Source organism: Melozone crissalis, unplaced genomic scaffold (genome assembly GCF_028551555.1).
Source record: "Melozone crissalis strain CALT ecotype California unplaced genomic scaffold, PUWL_Pcris_2 ptg000036l_1, whole genome shotgun sequence".
NCBI classification, from domain to species: domain Eukaryota; kingdom Metazoa; phylum Chordata; class Aves; order Passeriformes; family Passerellidae; genus Melozone; species Melozone crissalis.
The window spans coordinates 21,994,811-22,006,898 of NW_026535814.1; positions in this window are offsets into that span (position 1 = coordinate 21,994,811).

Below are 12,088 nucleotides of genomic sequence, written 5' to 3' on the forward strand. Positions count from 1 at the left end.
AGCAGTTTCCAAACTAGGATGGGCATTGCTGAGGGCAGCCCAGGCTTCATTCTGCCGTTCCCAAAGCACACGTGCGATGAGAGGCTGCAAATCAACCAGGCTTGCCTGTGGCTTCCCCTTCAGCCACAGGGCCCCTTTCAGCTTCTCGGGGTGGTTTGCAGAACGACTCGGACACGCCCTCCTGCAGATGACATTCAGATTTCTAATTACCCTCCCTGGGTACATCACTGTGGGTGGGTGTGCCGCATCAGCTCCCTCACGGGGCTGCTCCTCTCACCGCGTGTCCCCAGCAGTGGAGCTCCTGCCCCCTTCAGCACACTGACCTCCCTCCCCATCACCTGGCTGGGCTGGGCTGCTGGGCTGGGAGAGATGGTTCCCAATAAACCGGTGATCTGGAATGCTTGCCCTGCCCTTGAGGCCAGGCCCACGCGAAGAAACCTCCATCACAGAATCACAGGGCAGTGCGGGTTGGAAGGGACCTTCACAGCCATCTGGTCCAACCCCCTTACCATGAGCAGGGACATTTTCAGCTAGACCAGGGGGCTCAGAACCCTGTCCAGCCTGACCTTGGATGTTTCCAGGACTGGGGCATCCACAGCTTCTCTGGGCAGCATGTGCCAGTTTTACCACACTCACTGTAAAAAAAACTTCTTTCTGAAAGCTGATCTAAATTGATTCCACTTCAGTTTAAAACCATCACTCCTTGTCCTATTGTAACACACCCCGTTAAGTTTGTCCCCATCTTTCTTCTAAGCCTTCTTCAGGCACTGCAGGGGCTCTGAGGTGTCCCTGGAGCCTTCTCTTGTGCAGCTGAACAGCCCCAGCTGTGCCAGGCTGGCTCCAGAGCAGAGGGGCTCCTGGAGCGTCTCTGGACATTCCAACAGGTCCATGTCCATGCTGAGGACACCAGAGGTTTCTCCAGGGAACGGCCCTGTCCTCAACAGAACAAGCACTCATGTATTTCCAGTGGCTTTCCAAGGCTGCCATCCATGCTCTGAGCAGCCAGCAGCTGGAATTTGGGTCACCTGGAGCACAGGATGGAGATGGAGATGGAGATGGAGATGGAGATGGAGATGGAGATGGAGATGGAGATGGAGATGGAGATGGAGATGGACAGCCAGCACAGACCATGGGCATGCCCTCCCCAGTGTCCAGGCCTGGAGGTGGCTCCCAGGGACAGCCTGATAAACCCACACCAGTCCCTGGCACATCTGGCAGGGCTCAGCTCCAGCTAAGGCGTCTCAGGGGGTGCCCACACAGGTCCTGGCTTTAGCTGGCTTAATGCAGGTTCTCATTGCTACACTGGACTCCCTGAGCTAACCCAGACCCATGCCTGGCTTTTTTGGGCAGAACCCTGGGCCTGCATCCCTCCTGACTGACAGATGGAGACTAAGCAATGTGTCCTAGGGTAAAAGTGGACACTATGGCCAGCAGCTGAATTGTGGCTACACGTGTGGTGGCTGCCCCAGCTCTTACTGCTGCCATGGAGATGCAGGTGGCACCATTTTGGGTGTTTGGGGAGCCATTCAGTTACCCCAACTTCAGTATCTCTCTTGGGGTGTGAAACACCCTCCAGACTCACTGGCCAAACATCCACTGACCCTAAAAGGAGATTGAGCGCCAAGTTAGTATTTTTATCTGCCACGGCAGCCTACCTCCAGCTCGTGGTCTAAGTTTCAACAGCTCCTAAATAAAACCCATTTGCATGGGATGGGGATGCCCTGCAGCTCTGCACCCTCAGGCCCCTGCTGTGATGAGCAGCACAATCCTGGCACATCCACACTTCCAGGATGGTTACACTGCTTGTGCATAATAGGACTGAAACAAGTAAATTTGACAAAGAAAGCAGAAAGAACAACTGATATGCAAATCCATGTCATAAATCATTCACCAAATCTGTTCTGCACTTTTGAAATAATCTTGGAGGGTGCTTCCCAAGTACTGTTTGCAAACCCTCTGTTAATCTGGGAAGCAGATGCTTCTACAGTAGGCTGTATTACAGCATCTTCAAGAAATCCCCATCAAATGTTACTTTAAAATGCCCATGACTTTTGCAATCAGTTCTTTTTAAATCTTCTTGGCATGTCTGAAAACCAAACATCTTGAAAAAACCCCTTTGCTGTGATTCATCTGTAATGGGTCTAAGCCTGGGGAAGAGCTCATCTCACGTCTTTCATACCCAGGTGACCCCCAAATTCCTCCCAAAGGCCTCTGCCCATTCCCTTCTTATGCTCTAAAGAGTCTTTGACTTCCTCAAACTCTTCCTGAGCTTCACTGAAAGCCTTTGTTGCCTCAAACAGGGCAGTGCCCTGGAGATGCCCTCTAGAATCACGGGAGCCAAGTCACCCACGCCCCTGCAGAAAATCCCACACGGAAAACATACTCTGAAAAGGCATTTCTACCATGCCCTGGCACACATGGACATTGCATTGCCTAGGAGAGTGTTTGGGATGATTACTGCTGGGTTTTTTTATTGCCAGGGACTGTTTCTTCCAGCAAAAAAAAAAACCTCCCTGAGACAGATCATCGCTCCCAGCTCGGAAAGAACTGAGTGTGTGGATTGTGCTCTGAAGGAGTGACCTGGCTGCATCTTTGGGCTGACATCCTTTCCAATCTCCTATGCTCAGTTTTCCCCTTCCTGTGTGAAAATGGAAACAGCAGCATCAGCTGTGGCTGGAAAGGGGTTTTGAAATCCACAGGTGAGGAGTGAAGGTCAGACAGCGCTGCACCCTTCTAGAAATGGGGGGAGAGGGAAAGGCAGCATAGGGGGGAAAACCCCACATAATAAATAATACTCTACAAATACATAAAACAAACGCATTAAAAAACCAATCCTCCAAGAAGCAGCTGCTTCATTCTTTGCTGTTGATAGGATCAATATAAGAGAGGAAATTACCACCTCGTGCTCTGCAACACATCACACCGACTTTCCTTTACAGACCCTAATGCTCCTGATTGCAGTGTCAATTTAAAATTTACCATAAAATGCAGAATCTCATAAACTTTACAGCCTCAATCACACTCAGCCAGTGTTTTCACCCAAATCACATGCACAGGCACCCTCTTTGCTCTCCAAGGCAGACACACATCAACGTGCTGCTGACGGCAGACGGGAGAGCAGAGCAGGGCACCACAGCTGGGATCTGCCTGTCCTGAGTAGCCTGGATGCAAACAGAAGGAATCAGGTTGGAAAACAAGATGCAAAACATACCCTCAGATCTCTATGAGACAGCTCATCCCATGTCCAGCAGGATGAAGGGTAGCCATAACCATGATTTATGATGAAGGTGATGAGGGTGCCCAGAGCAGCTGTGGCTGCCCCTGGATCCCTGGCAGTGCCCAAGGCCAGGCTGGATGGGGTTTGCAGCAACCTGGGACAGTGGAAGGTGTCCCTGCCATGGCAGGGGTAGAATGAGAAGGCCTCTAAAGGTCCCTTCCAACCCAAACCCAACCATGATTATATAATCAAATACAACATCACCTCAGGTGCAGCAGCTGAGATGCCCTGAACACGCAGCCATCAAGGAACCACCAGCACCCCATGATGCTGAGCCAACCTCCTTGCACTGGGACATGCTCAAAACATATCTGTTTCATGCCCTTTTGCAGGCTCTGATGGAATACCCTGAGCCATTTCCCTAATCCTGGGTGTCCTTCAGAAATTCAAGCCCACCCAGCCCCTACAGGAAGCTGGTGTGAGTTTTTAATGCAGGGAAGGAGCACACAGCTATGCCCGTGCCTTGAGATGACCAAGGCTTTTGCAGCATGGGTTGCACTCAAGGGTTGACAAGGGAAAAACTAATTAGGCTCCTAATTTTGCTTCCTACATAAATCTAAGTCCTTTTGCTGTTGTCACTGTGACAGAAAACCCATTTCTCTGCAGGGCACAAAGGATTCTGGATGAAACATAAGAAAAAGATGCATATTTCAAGTTGCCCTTCCCCAGGAGCCATAAAACTCTGCTCACTGTCTGCAGTCTGTATGTACCCTGTAAGCTCTGGCTTAAAATTCTCCCTCAGCTCAAAAATTACAGGATATATTTGGGAGGAAAAGTAATTTTTGCAATCAGCTGCTTGCCTTTGTGACTGACTGAAAGTGTGATCAGACAGATGCTTAAAGATACAGCAAGGGTTAAACCTTGGGAGAGGACAGGCAGGACTTGGGGATGAAGTAGTTGATCAAAGGGTGGCTCAGAAGTTATTTTAAAATAAACCAGAAAGTAGAACTTCCCAGCGGTTGCCGCTGTAATTACAATGCAGACAACGGAGCCGTGGTGCTGTTAAGGTTACTGGATTTTCCTAGCAGCTGCGCTTAATTTACTTAAAACATGCAAAGCCATCAGGTCAGATCCCATTAGCAGAATCTCTCCAGAGCGCTGCAAGAGCCCGGCCAGCCCAGCGGCAGAGAAATGCTGGGGGCACAACACAAGTGTGAAATACCCCTGGAGAAGTGAGGCACCCACGGGGGGCACTGTCCTCCTCCCTGGCTGCAGAGCAGCTGGGTGGGTGCTCAGCCCTTCCTGCTCATCCCAGACCTGTCCCCCTGTGCTTTACTCCCATCATATTGCCCATCTATCTTCTCCTAAGGTCACCAGAAACAGAAATCCACGCAAATACCTCGACTGGCTGTGATGGAGAAGGAATCAAGCATTTAGGGAAGTCCTTTGAGTGTGTGTTTGCTACAACCCAGTTTCTCTGGGTGTCCTACAAGTGCACAATGTCTCACCTGGATCCCTCTACCCCCCAAGCATCCCCCTGGCTTCCATGCTGCATTAGAGAGAAGACCCACATGTCCTGAGTGCATCTCAGAGATGGGAGCTTGGTGGATTTGAAAGTCAGGATTCCCCCCTGGAGACTTGCTCACACGAATATAATTCAGGACCACAAAATTCATCAGGATTTTTTCCAAAACACAGCTACGAAAATTACAACGTTCTTGTCAGGAGAAAAAAACCTTCTAGAGATACTTTTCTGTTTCATTTTTGTTGTTGTTGTTTTTTGTTCTTTTAACACTGGCTCAGCCCTCTCTCCGCCGAGCAGAATATCAGGGTTTCATCCACTGTTTGTGGCCCCTGCCAGCTCAATTCTCTTTCTAAAATTAGCATCCTGAGAGATGTAATTGCTAGAACAGGAGGTGTTAGGCCACTCTCCCAAGCACCACAGCTGGTGACCATTACCAGAATGGTGATCCAGCAACTCCAGGATGCCTCCCTCCTCCTGGAAATATTCAAGTTAAGATGGATGGGACTCTGAGGAACCTGGTCTAGTTGAATATGTCCCATTACAAGTGGCTTGGATTAGATGGCCTTTAGGGTTCCTGCAACACAGACCATTCTATGATTCCCCCTCTGGAAGCAAGGCTGGTAGTTTGCTTTATACTTGAGGGATCAGAGGTTTTATTGTAGGGCCCAGCCACTGATCTAGAGTGACAACTTTCAGCAGGAAAAAAAAATCCACAGGTTCATGGGACAAACAACTAGAAATGTCATTTCAGATGGTCTGTATGGCCCAGCACAGCAAATTTCCCCCGTCATCCAGGCGAAGAATTAGAACAATTACCTAGAGCCTGGTCCTGAAAGGTGCTGAGTGCAGTCAAGAGGTCTCCGCTCATAGAGTTCAGTATCTCAGGGGCTCTCAGCAGGATCAGTCTTGGAGCCTGGGCAAAACAAGAGAGGTTGGTATTAGTACAGCTATTTGTAAATAAACCTACACAACCTAAAATAAAAAAAAAACCAAAAACCTAAACCATTCCAGCTTCACAAGCCAGCTACATTTTCCTGCCTGGGGAATTAACTCAAGGGCCACGCAGAGCGTGGCTGAGGAGATGCTCTCCAGCCCACAGGTCTTCTCTGCAGATCAGGATGGATGCCTGCAGCACACAGGAGAGAAATTACACCTGGATGTGTCCACAGAGCCTCAACCCACATCCAGGAGCACCCACACCACACTCCTCAGGAGCGCTGTGTTACCCAAGCACACCTGGACATGTCACATTGCCACAACACCATCCCAGGGCTCACACACCTTCCTGGCAGGAGACAAACCCAGGGCTGCCTTGCCAAGCGCACAGGCAGCAGCAAACCTGGAGGCAAGAGAAGTTAGCTGGGTTTCCAGGGAGCAGCAGGAGGAGGAACATTCCCCTCGCCGTGCTCCCCGGCCGTGCCGAGGGCAGGGTGAAGGGAGGGAAGGGGACGGCGGGGACAGGATGACGGAATCCTCCTCCACGCAGCCCTTTGTTTGGGAGCTCCCCTGGGATGCTCGGCTCAGGGTGGCCAAGTCCTCCTTCTTCCCCTACAAGGGGAACGGATGAGGGCAGGAAAACAATGCTCTCTCCTCAGCTGCCTAATGGAAGAACAAAAGCACAGCGATGCCTTCCAAAATTGTCTTTTGAGGAACAGACCATCGAGCCTGAAGGCCCAGTATTTCTGATGTGTTTATTTTTGAACTCCAGCCTGGCAGTGTCTTTCTGCCCTTCCTCTGGGCTCTTTGCGGGACCTGCCCAAAGCCCCTGGGGTCCTGCAGGGCTTGCACAGACCTCAAATCCCACCAGGAATTTAACACCCAGCACCTGGTAGAGGTGACAACACCCAAGGCTCCTTCACAACAAACACACCTCAGCCATGGGGCAGAAGGGGCAAGGCCAGGCTGGAACAACCCAGTCAGGTGGAAGCTGCCCCTGCCCATGGCAGGAGGTGGAATTGGATGTTTGAGAGGTGCCTTTCAGCCCAAACCATGCTGTGGTTCTATGACAGCCCTGTTTCAGCAGGATGCATTTCTCAGGAAGGGTCTGCCCCAGCCTGATCCCACTGAAAACTGGCACCAAACCCCACTTAAGCCAAAACCAGCACAAAAAGCACTTTGGATTGTTGAGCAGAGATGGCTGCTAGGGAGCAGAAGGGGATTTCTGCTGTGCTGATTGCTCATGGAAAGTCCCTGACTGGCCCACAACCGTGGAAAAAAGGGAAAATAGAACTTTAATACCAAGTTGGTGGCAGGCTGTCTATTTTTCTCTCCTGTGACTAGTTACCATGGATAGATTTCTGAGGTCGACCACACAATTGTTCACTGCACCGCTCCTATTAAACAGAGGATGAGCAAATCATCCCATTTGTACCGTACTTTAATTTCCAGAAATTCTTTGTTCGTTTGTTTGCTTAAATTATTTCTCTCATTTGAGGAAACAATGCAGCCTTACGAAGCGAGGGCCCAAATCTCCCGAGTCACCCTGCTGTGGTTCATTACTTCCACACTAGTTAACAAGGCCAGTAATTTCCCTAAGGTTTAATAGAAAATCCTCTTTCCAGAACGCAGATAGACAGGACATTTTAACAAACTCACTGTATCCCGGTTATGTCGTAGGTGAGGGATATCCTGAACGAGGCACAGGTCCTCCTACGGGTTAGCATAAAGAAGCAGGTAGCCTAAATGGAGCTTTTTTCATCCCAAATTACTCCCTCAGCTGGAGAAGGGGACCAGGGGGCCCCACGTGCCTTGCTCAGAGCATTAGCTGCAGTTCCACTGGCAGTGGGTTCTTGAAACATCCCAGTCCTCATCCCAAAATACAGAAGTAGATGACACTGGAGAGGCAGATCCAAGTGGTACCTGGTGGTGGAAGAGGCGGGCCCACAGCCCATTTCATTAATGATATGGATAGCAGAACACACAAAATACCTGCCAATAACCTGCCCATAAACTGCTCTTCTCTCTGGCTTTGCCAACCTATTTCCATGACCAAATCAGTACAAAAAAACCTTAAAAGCTGAAATAAATACAGGGAAAGAGCTTGTGAAAAAAAAGGCAAATACAGAAAACATACACACATATATATTGGAATAGCAGAATAATTTGGGTTGGAAGGGGCCTTTAAACTAAAAAAAATAAACTGAGGTATTTTATATGTATATATATGTGTGTGTAAAACAGCCCAGTAAATCTCTATTGAGATGCACACGCAGGTGAAAACCTGGCAGTGCTGCCTCCAGTCACGAGGGTATTTACTCCACAACAGCCTCTGCAGCTCCTTAATATTATTTATACAAACAGGATTTGTCAAGCAACAACTACAGATGTTTGCAGTGAGTCTTCCTGCTTATCCGCTGATAATACCGTGTGCCTGGGACAGCTGAACAAATCCTGCCACGTAAATAATAAATACACGTCTGGGCTAATCAGAAAGAGGCGGTGAGGAATCTGGAGATTCCCACAGACTCCCTGCCGCGGGGAAGGAAACAAGAAAATGCCCTGACCTAAGCAGGGGTGAGTCTGGCATACCCACAGATCACAGGGAGATCACAGGAGCTGTTTGCAGATCACTTACGGAGCATGAATAATTCAGGCAGAAGCGGCTGGGAGTATGGGAACAGATAGATGGGAGCTCGCTGCCGCTGCTTTGGCAGGTTTTATTTTATCCAGCAAGGCAAGGAAACCACGAGACCCAGCAAAAAAATCCTCTGCCTAGCTTTGCCAGTGTCGAGGCTTCACGACAATCTCGGGGTACGCGGCATTTTACAGATCCCCAGCTGATGGTGAATGCCGCCTTCCCTTTGTCCTTGAGGCATTTTTGCGATTATCTGGCTGGACAGGTATGACAAAACAATGCTTATTAAAAAAAAAAAAAAAATAGCCCTTAGTACCAATCTGCACTCTACTGCAGAATTACACAGCTCACAGAATCAGAATGGAGTGGGTTGGAAGGGCCATGGGCAGTGACACCTTCCCTTGTCCCAGGCTGCTCCCAGCCCCGTCCAGCCTGGCCTGGGGCACTGCCAGGGATCCAGGGGCAGCCACAGCTGCTCTGGGCACCCTGGGCCAGGGCCTGCCCACCCTGCCAGCCAGCAATTCCTAATTCCCAATGTGCCAAAATCTGTGCCTGCCCTCTGGCAGTGGGAGCCATTGCCTGGGTGCTGTCCCTGCCTGCCTTGTCCCCAGGGGCTGTGCAGCTCTCCTGGAGCCCCTGCAGGCCCTGGCAGGGGCTCTGAGGTGTCCCTGGAGCTTCTCTGGTGCAGCTGAGCAGCCCCAGCTGTGCCAGGCTGGCTCCAGAGCAGAGGGGCTCCAGCCCTGGCAGCAGCTCCGTGGCCTCCTCTGCACTGGCTGCAGCAGCTCCAGCTCCTTCTCATGACTGGAGCCCCCAAAATACACAGACGTTTTTCGTGTGTCTTGTGCAGTTTCCCCTGAGACAGCAGCCTCGCGTCTTGGCTCTCCTCTCTCACCAATGTGGTTAATTTAAATTCATGCTGGCACTAAGTTCTGCAGCCTGGAATCCCACAGATGTTTCATGGTGGAGCTTTAATCACCATTGATTCATCATTCACATATCTGTGACACAACACATGTTTCTGTTGCATCCAGGTATCTTCCCATGGAATTCAATAGCAGCAAGGTGCACGTTTCTAGCACTGGCACATAAAATTCAGGTAGTCCTTGATAATTATTTGACTCTGAGCTTCAGGGGAGGACTGAGAGTTTTGAGTTGGAGAGTGAAAAGAGCTCTTTGAACTTTCCGAGCGAATGAAGGAGGCAGCTGATGGGACAGGTCTGCCTTTGGCTGTGGCTGGCAGTGTCAGCTGCGTACACGAGTCCTGCTTGGTCACTGTGGTGCAGACGTGGAAGTGCAAAGATCAGAGTCCTTCCCCAACCACGTCTGAGCCAGGCGCCATCCGACAAATGCTCCTTTTTACCCCAAATCCCCACGGTGGAAGGGGGTGGGAGGGTGGAGGATCAGCTGCTTCCCTCTCTCCACACCCATGGGCAAGCAGAAAAGATCTTTTCCTCCTTCCTTTCTCTCAGCCTTGAAAGAGCAAAGGGTGACTACAAAAAGGGAACATGGTGTGAGGGAGGGGGTGAATAATTCCAGCGTGATTAAGACAGACCAAAGCCTACTAGTGGATTTACAGCTTTATTTTTATAAAGCTGCCTCTGGTCCTTCCCTACCTCACTGCCCCAAGAGCTGATCCATATCAGGAAACATCTCCTTACTCCCGCTGTGTGATCCAGGTTTCACCAGGAAGACTGTACATCTCCAAGCTGCTTTATCTGTATTTTGTGATTAGAGGGGGATATCACAGAGAAGCTCACCAGGCATCGTTTGGGGTTTCACCACCTACATCCTGCCTGGCTGCTCTCAGCCACAGCTCACACAGTGGGTGAGATCAGCAGTGAGGTAAAAATTCCCCTCCCAGCAAATCAGATCCCTGAAGCAGAGCAGAGCATCAGGCTGCAGCTCCCTGCAGGCACAGCTTCAGGGCAGCGCTACCTGTGGCAGAGTGATGAGGTGTGGCAGAAATCAGAATTCCAAGCTAGTGACATGGATCCTTGCACACGAACACTCCAGGGAAATGCTGCCCTGCTGACCTCTCTGCTGGCATGGGATGGAGAGCCATGCACAGTGCTTCCCTTCCTAATCCAACTCCAGGCAGGAACAATTTCCCTACAGCAAAAATGTGAATATTTGTGCTGGGAAACACACTTTTTTTCATGCCTGAGACAAGAACTGACTGTGTAATCCAGCTGGAGTGTTTAAAGAGGAAGTGAAAGTATTTGAGTTGAGTTTTTCAAACTTGACTACCTGCTAAATTTATGATGTCAATAAACGATTATTTTATTCTTTTTAGCTAGAAAGCAATCTCTGCTGACTGTAAATTTTCCTTCCTGTTATTTTTACATGAGTCTTTTCAACAGACCCAAATGACTCCAAGAAATAAGGTCATGTACTATGAAGATGCTTCTGCGTCATCCTCACATGCCAATCATGGGAGACTGATTTTCTGTCCTCCTTGCAGTGGGAGCACCAAAATGTCCAGCACAATCAGCAGCTGGCACAGCAAAAGTAGGGGAAAAGGGCTAAAGTCAGTGGGAGAATGGGGAAAGGACAGGTTACACAGAGGTTTTTTCAACTGATGGCTTTCAAATTAATTTGGTGCTATGGGCTTTTTCCCAGAAGACTTAGAAAGCGAGTCTAGCCATCTAAGAGCTGTTTGGAGTGTGGCTTTTGGAAGAGACGTGAGATGCTGGCAGACTGAGGAAAAAAAACAAACACTTGGAAATTACAAGCCAGTTAACTTCAGTTCCTTATTAACAACATCAAAGAGACCATGGAATAAGTAATTGGGAAATCATTTGCAGACAAGAAGAAAATACAGAGACAAATACCAGGCAACATAGATACGTCAAGGACAAACTGTTTCATGCTACTTGCATTTCCTACTGTGGTGGGTAACAGGCCTTGTGGGGAAAGAAGCAGTAGTATATTTAATGTGATAAGGCCTCTAACACCTCCCCGTGCCCCACAGCACCTTCATCCCCGTGGCCTGTCCTGAACAACCCCTGGGTCCCCCACCCGTGGCTTGGTGTCACCTGGGTTACTGTCCCACCCCTTGAGGGTGTAAATTTCAGTAATAACCTGGAGAAGAGAACAGAGAATTTTTTATATGATGAGGACATGGAGGTGTTAAGGAAAAGGAATACAATAGAAATAGAGTTGCCAAGAGATCTGGAGGACTAGGAGGAGAGGGCTGAAAAATCAGACATGGTGCAGAAAGGACAAGGCAGGCAGGGACAGCACCCAGGCAATGGCTCCCACTGCCAGAGGGCAGGCACAGATTTTGGCCCATTGGGAATTAGGAATTGCTGGCTGGGAGGGTGGGCAGGCCCTGGCCCAGGGTGCCCAGAGCAGCTGTGGCTGCCCCTGGATCCCTGGCAGTGCCCCAGGCCAGGCTGGATGGGGCTGGGAGCAGCCTGGGACAGTGGGAGCTGTCCCTGCCCATGGCAGGGGTGGAATGAGATGGTGTTGAAGGTTCTTTTCAATCTGAATCATTCTGTGATTCCACAACAGAGGTTTGGACACTCGGAACACATCCCAAACGCTGGAATGTGAGGCTGAGCAGATATAGGGAGAGGTACTGGAATTCAGTGACTGCAGAGAGCTGCAAATGTTGCTTTATTCTCATCAGCCAACCTCGTGCTTTTACAAACAAAGCCTGAGGTGCAGGACTGGCAGCCAGGGGTTTGTTTTTCAGAGCAGACCTTTGGCAGCCCGAACTGAGCTGAACCCACCCCTTGGCAGGGCTGCAGGATGCAGCGGTAATGAGTTT